The sequence below is a fragment of the Octopus bimaculoides genome, chromosome 6 (assembly GCF_046866305.1).
Source record: "Octopus bimaculoides isolate indiv1 chromosome 6, ASM4686630v1, whole genome shotgun sequence".
In the NCBI taxonomy this organism is placed as follows: Eukaryota; Metazoa; Mollusca; class Cephalopoda; order Octopoda; family Octopodidae; genus Octopus; species Octopus bimaculoides.
The window spans coordinates 32,688,272-32,702,686 of NC_142933.1; the positions used below are offsets into that span (position 1 = coordinate 32,688,272).

The following is a 14,415-nucleotide window of genomic DNA, read 5'->3' on the forward strand; positions in this document are numbered from 1 at the left end:
TCAATTGTGTAAAATGGGGTAAAATTAGGTTTATCCATGGAGAGAAAGGCCTACGGAAAAGACCATGGTAACCTCAGCAGCGAATAGACACATGAGAGCGAAGTGCTCTCTCTCTCTCTCTTTAAAAAAAAAAAAATTTTTTTCTCGATCATGCTCAAAGAGGTATCGTCACTCGCACGCACCATCTTTGCTACATTCACCCACCTTTTAATGAAACTTTCACGAGACAAAAACTGTCTCTCTATTCTCACCTTCCTTTTCAAGTGATACTTGAAAAAGTTGATGAGCAATTGGCCAGAGAGGTAAGTTTTCGTCTCTAATCCTTTCGCTCGGGTCCACCACACACATTCTTTCACCATGGCCACCAGTATGATGAACACTGCCTTGCCTTCCCTGTTGAGGGACGGTGGTGGAGCAATTTGCACAATAGACTCGACTGACAGGCGGACTCGTCCCACACGTGACAGCAGCCGTTCGGCATAAGCCCACAGGTCGGAAATCTTTGGACTCTGCACGAGTGCGTGCAGAACGGTTTCGTCGCTCTGACCGCATCTCGGGCAGGTCGGTCCGGTGTGTCTCGAACTGTGTCTGTAAAGCTTATCCCGAACGGGTAATGCTTCTCGATAGCACTGCCAGGCCAGGAATCTCTGGTGGTTGTCCATAGGTCCCGGCCCGAAAGTTGTCCTGAACAGGCGGGTCAGGTGTTCCTCGTCGACGCCCAGATTCTGCCCGAGATCGTCGTCGCACCTCCCCTCCACTAATCCTCTATAGAACGCTTTTGTGGAATCAAAGTTGCACAAGATTGGTCCCGGACGGCAAAGTTGCTTGAGAGCAACACGACACTCGCGGTGCCATTCGCCGAGCCTAGGTCTCTGTTTAATCCACGACTGCAGTTCGGCTAAGGAGACGAGCTGCGGGAAAGCGCGCCGCACAAACGGCGACCACACCTGTTCACCGTCGTCTAGGAAGCGCCGGAGATGTCGCAGTCTCAGCGCATGTCTGCGCATCATCAACCACGGCATACCCAGCCCTCCATTTAGCGGTTGTTGATAGCAAATGGATCGCCTAACCATCGGAACGCTTCCCTTCCACAAGAAGCGGAAGAGTATGCGTTCCAGTTTGGTGATGGTAGGGTCGGGACAAGGCACGACAGTCAGACGGTATTCGATGACGGATGCAATGTACGCGTTCGCCACCTCCGCCCGACCTTTTAGGGATAGCTTCCTCTCGGCCCATTACTGGGTGAGAGTGACCACCCTAGTCGTTATTTCGCCCCAGTTCTTCTCCATTTTGGAGGTCCGGGCCGAACCAGACTCCGAGCAATTTAACCGTCAGTCCAGCGTCCCACAGTTGAGACGCTGTTAGACGGCATGGGCTTGCTTCTCCAGGTGCCGAGCCGCAAGCCCACTGGCTTATCCCGGTTAATTTTTGCTCCCGTTACCGCTTCGTATTCTTTTAGTCTCTCGCCGACCAGCTCGATGTGCTTTTGGCTCGACACTATGACGGTGACGTCGTCCGCGTATGCAGACACGCTCGTCCCACATCCCAGCTCTCGTGGGATGCCCCTCAGCGTCGCCAGCTTCCGCAGTAGAGGCTCAAGAGTCACTACATACAGAAGGGCCGAGAGGGGGCATCCTTGACGAACCGAACGCATGATGCCGTAGGGTCTGGATAGATGACCGTTTACGCGAACTACCGAGCGGATGCCGCTGTATAACGCAGCGATCCAACCGCGGGAGACGGGACCGAAACCAGCCGCTATGAGGACGGCTTCCAAGTAGTGATGGTCTACCCTATCGAAAGCTTTTGATTGATCCAAATTGATCAGCGCCCCACCCATGCCAGGTTCCTTAACTACCCTGTCCATGATGTAGTGGATCAGATGGAGGTTGTAATGGATACTCCTACCCGGCACGGCGCACGTTTGCGTCCTGTCGACTAGTTTCTCGATGACAAGCGCCAACCTCTCGGCTAACACTTTGGCCAAAATTTTCAAATCTGCGTTGAGCAGAGTGATGGGCCGAAAATTATGTATGATGTTCCCCTTGTTTGGGTCTTTCTTTAGTAGTGACACTGCTCCTTGCTTTACAAAGACGGGGATGCTCCCGTTTTGCTGCCAGTTGCAGTAGACAGCTGCCAAGACGCCTCCAAACAAGACTGGCATATGACAATAAAGTTCGTAGGGCAGACCATCCAAGCCTGGCGACTTGTCTCCCTTACAGCCTGTCATCGCATCCCGTACGTCAGCGGCTGTGATGGGTCTTTCACAACACTCCGCTTTTCTTACTGAGAGTCGTGGCAGGCCATGCAGGTAGGCACTAAAGTCTACTCTGCATTCTGACCCACCAGTTGTCCCGAACAGTCGGGCAAAGTGCTGTTGAAAGGCCTCGCACATCCTTGCAGGCTCGAGTAATTCGCGCCCTTCTTCATCTGTCAGAGACCTAATGGTGGCTCTGTTGCCTTGTTGCGCCTCCGCTACTCGGGCCTCTCGGGCCGCTCCAACTCTCTCGTCCCTCAGAGCACGCATCCTAGCTCTGACAACGCATCCTTCGTGTTTGGCGTTGAAATGTTGGTCGAGGGCCAACCTCGCTGCCACTACGTTGAACGCGATGCCAGTACTAAGTGCCTCTTCTAATTTCTTAACTAGGTCTCCCTCTATTCTATTTCGGTCTAACGCTAGGGCCTTACTGTACCTAACCGATTCTGACTTGATTGCTTTTTTGAGGGCATACCACCATCTGTTGTTGATGATGGCACCCGTTAATGCTCTCTTAACTAAAGTGCTAATCCGGTCCCTGTAAGCCTGGCGTGCCGTGAACGACGCGTTCAGCTTCCAGTAACCGGGACCCTGTCTATGTGTAGTATCTAAGTCAAGCGTACAAGTGACACATTTGTGGTCTGTGTAGCTTACTATGTGGAATTGTGGACAACCTACTCTATCCTTATCCACTGTCCTACAGAATACCCTATCTAAGTACGATCTGGACGACCCGATGCGGTTACTCCATGTCCACATTGGCACATTCGGGTGGTCCAGTCGGTACCTGTCAGACAGTTGGAAACGTCTGAGCAGGTCTTTGAGGCTTTTGCATCCATTTCTATTGCTATCGCTGCCTGCGTAATCTAGATGCGTGTCCAGGGTAGCGTTCCAATCCCCCACTAGAAGTAAAGGTCGAGACGTTCCCAAGAAAACCTCTAGACGTCGATAGAAATCTGGCCGGCCTGTTAAAGACGGTGCATAAACTGCTATCAGTCGAAAAGCACACCCATTGCTGCCGTCGACATCCAAGACGACCAGCCTACCCTCCGGGTCTAGGAAAATTGCTTTTACTTTGAGGTCCAAACTCTTCCGAAGAAGCACCGCGGTGCCTCCTCCACCCATTCTCGGCAGACACGGAGAAAAATAAATGTTGAAATGTCCGCCGAACATGTGCTGGAGGGCCCGCGGGCTGTGGAGTCTGGTCTCACTGATGGCTATGACATGCAGATTTTGTGACTTGATGTCGTTTAACAGATACCCTTGTTTCCAAGGCGACTCCAAGCCATGTACATTTATACTGCCTATTTTGAGCATGATCCTATCAAAATTTGTGTTTTACACACGAAAGGAGAGAGAGAGTTACTTACTGTCCGAAAGTTCTTGGTTCTTCGCCTCACAGTCTTCTCTCAGAAGGTCTTTGTACAGTTTTTTAGATGAATATTTCTGGAATCTCGCTACTGCATCCGGGTAGAGAGATTTCAGTGTATTGTATGTGCTACGTGTTACGTGTATGATTTTGATGTGTTGTGGTGGTGTTGTGCGTGGGTGATTGCTTGTTTTCGTGTCATTTTCTGTTATGTTAGTGTTTGACCTAATGAGTTTCATTAGGTCTGGATTATTTGTGTTTATCGCTGTCAACATTGTTGTGGGGTTCTGTGTTGGTGCGTTTGTGTTGGTGTTTTTGTTTTCTGTGGATGTGTTGGTGTTTTTGTTTTCTGTGGATGTGTTGGTTTCGAGGCTGGTAAACCTCCCCGCTTTGTTTGTTTGTTTTTCCGTTCTTTTTTTCCCTCCTTTTCTTCTTCCCTCCGTGGCCACTTGCCAATCCTCTGTGTCATCTTTATCTGACGACATGTCGGAGGAATCGGAGGGTGGGAGGGGAAGGGTATTGGGGTCTATTTTTGTGTGGGTTGATTTTGTTGTTGGTGGTGTTGGTGCTGTTTCGTGACAGTTGGGATGTGGTGTTTGGGTTTTTGGGGGTGGGGTGGGATTATTTTTCGTGTTCCCTTCTTCTTGTGGGGTTGTTGTTGTTGTTGGTGGTGGTGGTGATGGTGCTGATTCTGTTCTTGGTGGTACTGGTGGTGTTGTTGTTTGGTTCGGCTGGGTTGCTGGCTGCTGACGATTCTCCATTTCGTTGTACAGCTGCTTGACCAGTTGTGCATATGGCGGTGTAGGCAGTAATGCTGTTTTTTCTTGTGCTTTTGGTTTTCTTGTGGTTGTTGTTGTTGTTGTCTTTCTTGGAATTGTTGACGTTGTTGTTGCCTTTGCTCCTGGGCTACTGGGCATGTGTTTCGAAGGTGAGTTTTGCTACTACAAACGTAGCAAACTGGATCAACTTGTACCAGGAGTTGAAATTCCTGGCCAATCCAGTTTTCATTGTACACGGCAGATGCTTCTAAAATGTTTATTTCTTACTCTATGACGAGACATATGGCAGAGACGAGCCATTCTTCCTCAATTTCAGGAGGCACATTCGAAATCTTTATTTTCGTATCCCTACGACCAAGGTACGTAGGGATCATGAGCAGGTTCTCATGTTGTAAAGACTTGGCTCGCTGCTCGCTGTCGAGTCTTACCTCTATTGTTGCGAACTTCGTTCCTCTCGTTATGTAAGTTTTATAAGACCATAGGGGCTTTAGGTAACTCTCAACCTTTTCTTGAGTGAATTTTTCCGGTGTCTTTGTCTTTATATTTATGGTTCTGTACGTGATAGTTTTTTTTTTCTATGTTTATTTTAAAGTCTGCAGGTGTTTGAAGATGGACTGCAACGTCCTTTTTACTTAGCATGCTTTTGCATGCGAGTAATTTCTCTTTCGATATATTCAATATTCTTTTTCTGGGCTTCAAAGCCTCGGCAAAGTTCGTGTTTGTTGTGGTGGTGGTGACGGTAGTGGTGGTATCAGTGGTGAGGACAGTGGTTTTGTTAGCAAGGACATTTGTGTCCTTGTTGTTGCTGTTGTTGTTGTTGTTGTTATTGTTATTGTTGTTGTTGTTTTCACTGGTGACGGTGGCAGGCAAGACTGCTGTAGCAGCAGAGTTTTTACACGTGATGGTGGTTGAGGCAGCAGCAGTAGATTCACAATCATTGCTCTTCTCCACCACCTGTCTGCGTTCATGCGGAACGGCATTAAGTTCTTTCGCCTCTGGCATTAGAGGCGGGAAATCGGCCTTGTTGTATACCATAGCCATATTCGTTTTACAGAATATGGCTAGGAACGAGGAAGATGTGTTAGAATTTTTGGAAATAAGGCTCTAAATAGAGCTATTTCCGATTTGAAAAATATATGTTCACGAAGTATTTTGTGTTATACACAACTTATACAAAATTTAAAAACAAAATAGGTATTTTAAGAGGTGAAACATGCAACTTACATGGGAGCCGATATGTCTACCCTCCGTCCATGATGAAAGATAGACTTAGGCTCAATTTCTCGAAACAAAACCCAAAGCCTCATATACAGATAACTTCGTCGTCAGTCCCAGAATTATCCAGTGATTGATGAAAGAGTACACGAACCAAATATATAGCAACTAGAAATATTGTTTCAAAGCATGATATTAAAAAATCTCCACCATCTAATTTTTGCTAATAATGTCCGAGAACAGCAAATGCATCAAAAGACATAAACTATCACATACTCAGAAGAAATATTCACCGCATACATAAAGGATATGGCAAAGAGGGCAAAATATGGCACAAGCACATTCAGGAAGAAGCTGCCTTACACAGCTTTTGTAGCATTATGACTTGGCGTTGAAACAATTAATGAATCGCTCAAATGTGGATGTGATATATCTCGATTTTGTAAAGTTCTTTGATAAGGTTGATCATTGGATGATATATCACAAACTACGGAGACTTGCCATAGCCGGGAAACTGGGAGACTGGTTGCATGACTTCTGAAAAGACGGAAGCCAGGCTGTGGCAGCCAATGGAACCCTCTCCAAGGAGACAATAATAGGGAGTGGAGTGCCTCAGATTACTGTACTGGGGCCGCTGCTGTTCATGGCTTTTTCAGACTTGCAACCAGTTGCACAGACAGCTACAAAACTAGCTATGCCGACAACACAGAAGAAGTACGAGCAGTCAAGTAATCTTCTGATGCTAAATCACAGAAAGACCTATATAAATGAGATGAAGAACATCAGGTAAATTCCAAGCCCATCGCTACCAGATAATTGGTGCTCAGAAGCCACAACAACAATACTTTAGACCAAAAGTAGTAGCAACCCTAAAATCACGCAGTGCATGATCTGGAGTTTGATATGAGCAACGATACTTCATTTCACATGCATATCACCAAAATGGTGGCAGTGTGCAGGCGAATGGCCTGATGGATTCTGAGAACCTTCAGAACAAGGGACCAGGAATTTATGCTGATTCAATGGAGGACATTTATACTCAGCCGTTGGACCACAGCTCTCAACTGTGGCCACCCTACAGTGTCAAATTTATAGGGGAACTTGGGGCAGTTCAGCGTGAGCAGTGAGAGCTAGCAGTGACCTTCAAGAGACAGTGTGCCGGGTGACATCGCTGTGCTTACTTCATAAGTTGTAAAATTTGCGTTTTTGCGATATGCTGTAGTCAGCGATTTTGTCATGGATAGGAACAAAGGTTTAACATGAAATTTTGCGTTAAACTCGCGAAGTCTGCTTCAGAGACATTGAACGTTCTTCGGTAATCTTACGGTGGCAAGGCAGTGGGCCGTACGCAACGTTTCGAGTAGCACAGGCCGTTCAAAAACGTCCCTGGAAGACAACGAGCGATCTGGATGACCTGCTACGAGTGTCATCTCATAGAATATTCATTAGAGAATATTCATCAGCTTATGCATGAGGATCGTCTGAGGACAATGAACGACGTTTTGAAGCGTTTGAGGGAGGACATTCGGCGAAAGAGAACGGATCTGTGCAGCGCGAAGAATTGGATTCTTCACGACGACAATGCATCCTGTCACCGAGATCTTCTCACTCGTGAGTTTCTCTCCAAAAACAACATGGTATCAATTCAACACCTACCCGATTCACCAGACTGAGCACCTGCAAACTTCCATCTCTTCTCCAAGATGAAAATGCAGCAAAGGTGGCCATTTTAAAACTTTTGTCGAAATTCACAGCGAACTGCAGAAGGTCTTCGACACATGGTAAACAACTTCCAAGTCTGATTCCAAAATTGATAGGAACACAGGGACCGGTGTATTTCTAGGTGACGATGCTAAAACTTAGGTTAATAAGTTATTTTTTATTAGACATAACTAGTGGAAGAACTTTTTGATACCACCTCGTATTGTTGTTGTTGGCACTCCGTCGTTTACGACGTCGAGGGTTACAGTTGAACCGATCAACGGAACAGCCTGCTCGTGAAATTAAAGTGCAAGTGGCTGAGCACTCCACAGACACGTGTACCCTTAACGTAGTTCTCGAGGATATTCAGCGTGATACAGTGTGACAAGGCTGACCCTTTGAATTACAGGCACAACAGAAACAGGAAGTAAGAGTGAGAGAAAGTTGTGGTGGAAGAGTACAGCAGGGTTCGCCACCATACCCTGCCGGAGTCTCGTGGAGCTTTAGGTGTTTTCGCTCAATAAACATTCACAACACTCTGTCTGGGAATCGAAACCGCGATCCTATGACCGCGAGTCCGCTGCCCTAACCATTGGGCCATTGCACCTCCACACCACCTCGTATATATATATATATATATATATATATATATATATATATATATATATATATATATATATATATATATATATATATATATATATATATATATATATATATATATATATATATATATATATATATATATATATATATATATATATATATATATATATATATATATATATATATATATATATATATATATATATATATATATATATATATATATATATATATATATATATATATATATGTATATGTATATATATATATATATATATATATATATATATATATATATATATATATATATATATAACCAATAAAAGCCAGAAGATATAAAATGTGAATATATATTTACTTAAGCTCGAGAATCCGTTGAGATACGGTCGTTTCGCAATCTTCTTGATGTGCTATAAGTTTCAGTGTGTAAGAAATTATGCGTATATATTTGCAGTAATGTACATGCACGGCATTATACAATTCAATTGCATATTCATGAGAAGTATATAAAGCATATAAGCCATAAAGTTTGAGCGTTGAATTGTTGGTGTTAGCATGATGATCTGAAGTGATGAGCTAGCTTTCTTTACTTGCATTGACTTGTGAATATATAAATGTATAGTATAATGCTGTGCCCGAATATTAATGTAGACAAGTATGCATAATTTATTTCTCACTGAAATTTAAACTACATGGTAAAGGTTATGAAACGGTCGTAACCCAGCGCATTGTACTTGCTTGAATAAATATTTATTAACCTGGCATGCCTCCTGACTTTTATGGTTTAAATACTCCTCATGAAATAATTTCATCAATCGGTTTTTCTGGATTTCAGCCCGCACAGATTCTCTGCATTACACTTCTCTGTTTACCGAGTCCGTAAGAGATGCTTTCTATGATAACCACACAATTTTTCTGTCTGAATCCCTATCCTATACTACTCACACACACACATACATATATATTTATAAGTTCACTTTGAAAGATTTCTGACGTGAAATTGTGTGTTGAAACATACTGCTGTACTTCGGGATTGTCATTTCATTTGCTATTATTGTTGTTGTTGTTGTGTTGTTGTTATTATTATTATTATTTTATGTTTGGCTTTTGCTTTGCATTTGTACAAGTTGGATCCAAGTCTCACCCAAAGACCTCAAGAGACATATCATTATTATTATTATTATTATTATTATTATTATTATTATTATTATTATTATTATTATTATTATTATTATTATTATTATTATTACTATTTTGCCAAAAAGACACATGCACTATACACACACACACACACACACACACACATATATTCTTCACTCGTTTATTACTATTATGTTATTATTTTTATTATTTTGATGCCTGTTCATTGTCTGGAAATCTTTCCTCACAGTTCTGTGACATCTTCAGCGACACTTTTGGTTCCCTTGTATGTTCTTGCTCCACTCACTCCATTCTGTTCTTCTAAGATGTGTACCTTTATGTGCGCATGTGTTTGTGTCCTTGTTTGTTTGTTTGTGTATGTATGACTGTGTGTGTCTGTGAATGAGATAACAGCAATAAACAAGTGAAGATTATACACACACACACACACACACACACACACACACACACACACACACAGATATATATATATATATATATATATATATATATATATATATATATATATATATCGCAAAAATATAATAATTATAAATGAAATGACCATCCCGAAGTACAGCAATATATATATATATATATATATATATATATATATATATATATATAGAGAGAGAGAGAGAGAGAGAGAGAGAAATTAATTAAGGTACTCAGAAACCTGGATGTTTGTACATTTACAGATTTTTATTAATGTCACATATTAAAAACAATTTGAAAAACCTACACGACTAGGTGAAAAGCGCTTCATTTAATATGTGACAATAAAAATCTGTAAATGTACAAACATCCAGATATCTGAATACCTTAATTAATTTTTTTCTATATAATTTCTGTACATCACCTCCAAACCTTCAAACCACACGCACTATAGTATATGCTCAACTACTGTGAAAAATTAGAAAATTGTCGCAAAATCCTTACGAACTTTACGGCTTATGGAATAATAGGTATGAATATATACTAATAACGATAAGCAACCTTGTATAAATTGAGATGAATATAGAGAAAATGTTAAGAGTAAAACAGCTCGAAAGGTTTTAGTCATTGCTTCACGCCTTTACCACACCTGAACGAATATAGGCGCTTAATGTGCTTAATCCTTAGGGGCATTTTATTGAATTTAAATCTGAGAACGCTCCTTTGGCATTCCTGAGTCGTTTGCTATCAAGAAAATCTACATGGACAAATTGTTTTCGATAGCAACTCCAGAAGCGATCACAATTATGGCAAAACATGGTTTTTTAGTCAATTTTCTGTTGATAAATAGGGCTTTGTGCAAAGAAATGGTATCACAATATATCAAAGACATTGTTTAATCATGGAATACTGAAGACGTTCACATTGGCAGTTTAGCTGTTGCACAGAAGCCATTATTGACGGAAAACGCGCCAATAATTGTTCCAAAAAGAATGTTTTTTTAGTCATTTTCCGTTGACAAATAAGGATTTTGTGCATCACAAATGCATTCATAATACACCCTGTACATTTGTTTGACACCGAAAACATTAAAATTGGCAATGTAGATTAGAAGCAAATCCGAAGATGACCTCAAAATTGTGTGACCCAACCTCATTTTCGAGGTTATTTTCGTAGTGAAAAAGAGTTTGCAAAAAAACATACTTCATTTTGCAACCAAGAAATTTCTGAATCTTTTGATACTGCATACGTCAAAATCGGCAACTCAGTGTTTGAATCCATAAGGAACATATACATCACACACACACACACATACACGCATACACACACACACACACACACACACACACACACACACTCGGTTTTATATATATATATATGTGCGTGTGTGTGGTGTTTATACATATATATATATGTGTGTATATATATACATATATATGTATATATATACACATACATATATATATATATATATATACATGTGTGTGTGTACGCATATACACAAATACTTCATATAAGGGAGAGAGAAGCAGATAGAGAAGGGAGAAAGAGAGATAAGAGAGGAGAGAATAAAAACATTGATTTTCAAAGAACTATGCTTCTCAGGTAGTTCCGTGGGTACAGCAGCAGTATTGTTGCTTTATGTTCGTGAATACAAGTCTGTTAGTGATATGCAGTAGAAGCAGCAGCTATTACTCCTACTGCAGTTGTAAAGTAGTAGTAGTAGTAGTAGTAGTAGTAGTAGTAGTAGTAGTAGATGAAGGGGAGGAGGAAGAGGAGGAGAAGAAGATTTAATTCGTTGCCCGGTCTAACACCAAAAAAGCGGCAACGAAATGTCCCTCGGTTGTAAGCGTTCAGGGGATCAGAGGATAACTAACTCCATATTTCTCCTGCTCTCTCTCACTGGTCACATGACTTTAATACAATATACATGTTAAAAATATTTATAAAGTTGTTCACAAGCACTCAGCTCTAATTGCACTGCGTCTTATAGCGAAACAACTGTAAGCTAATGAAGTTGATTACATAGTTCATGTTACCTTGTCGTTCTGCTAATTTCAAATTTAAGTTTGTGCTTGCCTACCACTTTAATATGAACCATATATATAATCTTTGAAATTTATAGAAAAACAAAAGATGAATATAGGTGTATGAGCAACAAGCAAGTGTATTAATTTGACGCTCGAAAAAATGAAAAAGTATCTTATGTTTTGAGCCTACACTCTTCAACAGACATGGTAGACATGCGTCTTATACCGAAATCTTCAGTGATAATGGACTGAACTGAACCGTAACTAACCTGCATATCCTCTGATATCTCGCGGATGGTAATTCGACGATTTCCCATCACAGATGCATGCATATCTACTATGTCTTTCTCAGTTCTGCTGGTTGTCGGCCTCCCAGAACCTTCGTCGTCAATAGCGACATTTTTCGGCCATCTTGGAAACGTCTGAACCACTAGTACACTTGTGTGCGGCTCATACACTTCTCTCCATACATTTTTTGCAACTATGCGTAGGCCTCTGATCAAGTGTCGTCATGACAACATTTTCTGTCACGGTCAATGTGACGATCACAGGCTACACACCCTCCTTCCAATCACAGCTGTAAACAGCGGAAGTGAGCTAGAACATTAAAACTTACTGCGCATGCACAACAGAGTTTTATGTGAATCTTTGCCTGGCAGCTTTACTCTGCGTGATTTAGCTACCTTACTATGACAACAGTCCGGATACTTATTGATCAGACCTCGCATTTCAGTTGGTGATAGTTTAGCTAAGATTGATATTGTGTGTGTGTGTATGTGTGTGTGTGTGCATGTGTGTGTGTGAGAGAAAAAGAGAGAGAGAGAGAGAGAGAGAGAGAGAGAAAGAGAGAGTATGAAGCTTTTATGTGTCAATATTTTTGTTTTTATGTGTCAATGAAAGCTATTTCAAGTTATATAGACTACGTAAAACTATTTACACAACAGGAAAATTGAGAAAAATAAATATTTCTTCCGATAAATTCCATATAGATTGCCTAAATATAAAGAGATTTCCACAAACGGAGTTTTACACATTTTTTTTCTTTTCTTCTTTTGTTCCATTCATTTGATTGCGGCTATGCTGGAGCACCCAGGGCTTGATATTTGTAAGCTTAGTAATTACTCTATCGGAATCTTTTGCCGTACTGCTAAGCTAAAGGAACGTAAACACACCATCATTGGTTATCAAGCGATGATGCGTGGGTGGGGGAAGTACGACACAAAGACACACACACAAAGATTACGACGGGCTTTTTTTTCTGTTTCCAAATCCACTAACAAAGCTTTGGTCGACCCGAGGCTACAAGAAGATACTTACCCAAGGTGCTACGCAGTGGGACTGAACTCGGAACCATGAGGTAGAGAAGCAAACTTCTTACCACACAGCCATGCACACTGATTTAATATTTTATTCTCAAGACCTATTAAATTTAAATGTACTACAATGCTTTTATTCATTTAAACTAATTACATCAAAATAAGTTGTTTTTCTCCTTAAGATATTCACGATAAAACCATATAAAGTTCATTTTCAAGATACCCTGAACTGTCTAAAGCTATCGTTTACAACTCCGCCCTGCCGACCTATAACTTTTATTTAATCCAGTTATTTAATTCAGAAATTATTTACAGAGTGTAGAAGCTTGGTGTATATTATCTTGATGAAACGCGAATAGATAAAGAATCTTTGACCAGTTGAAAAAGCAGATTGGCGAACTTGAAATCCCAACCAACTTGATCTCTACAACAAGTGATTACACACACACGCACACCAATACACATACTTATACGTACATTTATTGCAATATGTTTGTGAAAACAGAAGTAGCGCGGTCAGAAGGAATATAATCTTCAGAGATAATTTCCGAATGTCAAAAAGATAAAAACCGAAAATAAAACGATTATAGGAATTGATTTAAAATCACAACGGAACAAAGGAACCGATGCTGATCTCTAGAATTAACTGTTTGTCAAAGCATATATATAATATATATATATGCTTTTCCCAATTTATTACAAATATACGACGAAAAACAGCTTCGAAACTCACACTGGATAAACACAATTTTAAATCAAGGCTCTATTCCTACATGCATTCCTTTAGAAACTCAAGCTGAAGCAAAGAATCGTATTGGAACCATACATTTGCTCGATAAAATACTATAGTTTCTAGAGCTAAGATATAGATAAGAAGCAATAATTCTTACAATCTTGACACCGTGGATGACTGCTATATCCCTTCTAACAAAACCGCATTACTCAAATAACATTCACAAAAAGTGAAGTCGTACAAAACTTTCCAAGGAATCGTCCTTCCATACCACCAGTAACGACCTATACAATATTTGTGTGATTGTGCTCGTTTATGTCAATATATTCATTAATATTTTTTTTCACCCAACTCATTTAAGCAATGTTATCCGTTCTTGATTAATGTCTTTAATTTTTCAACTATACCATTCTCAATCTGTAATAATCCATGAACGATCATTGTTTTCGTATCGGTTCGAGTTGCTTTCCTTTGAATTTCAATCACTAATCATTCACATTTCATCTTTGTTTCAAATTAACTAAAGATTCTAAAGAGATAATGGAACGTGTATGTATGTGTATTACACATTTATGCTTGTATGCGTTTTAGTGCATTACACATTTTATGTACATGTAGATTCAAGTGCCGCTCTGTATATCAATATATTGATCTCTATTTTTTTCAATGAACACCAGGATATCAAAGAGACTCTGTATGCACATAATTTCTCATTAAGTACATGCTCACACACACACATACACACACACACACACACGAACCGAATAATATAATATTGCTTTTTTTATTATTATTTAGAACAACGTCATTTCTCATCCAGCAAATGTATAATCA

At 40.6% G+C, this 14,415-nt stretch overlaps 1 protein-coding gene across 1 annotated transcript in view; it reads right to left on the minus strand.

Moving 5' to 3' along the window:
• Positions 1-14,415, minus strand: part of LOC106868112 (uncharacterized) — a 79,191-nt gene that overhangs the window by 54,185 nt on the left and 10,591 nt on the right. The window lies entirely within an intron of this gene.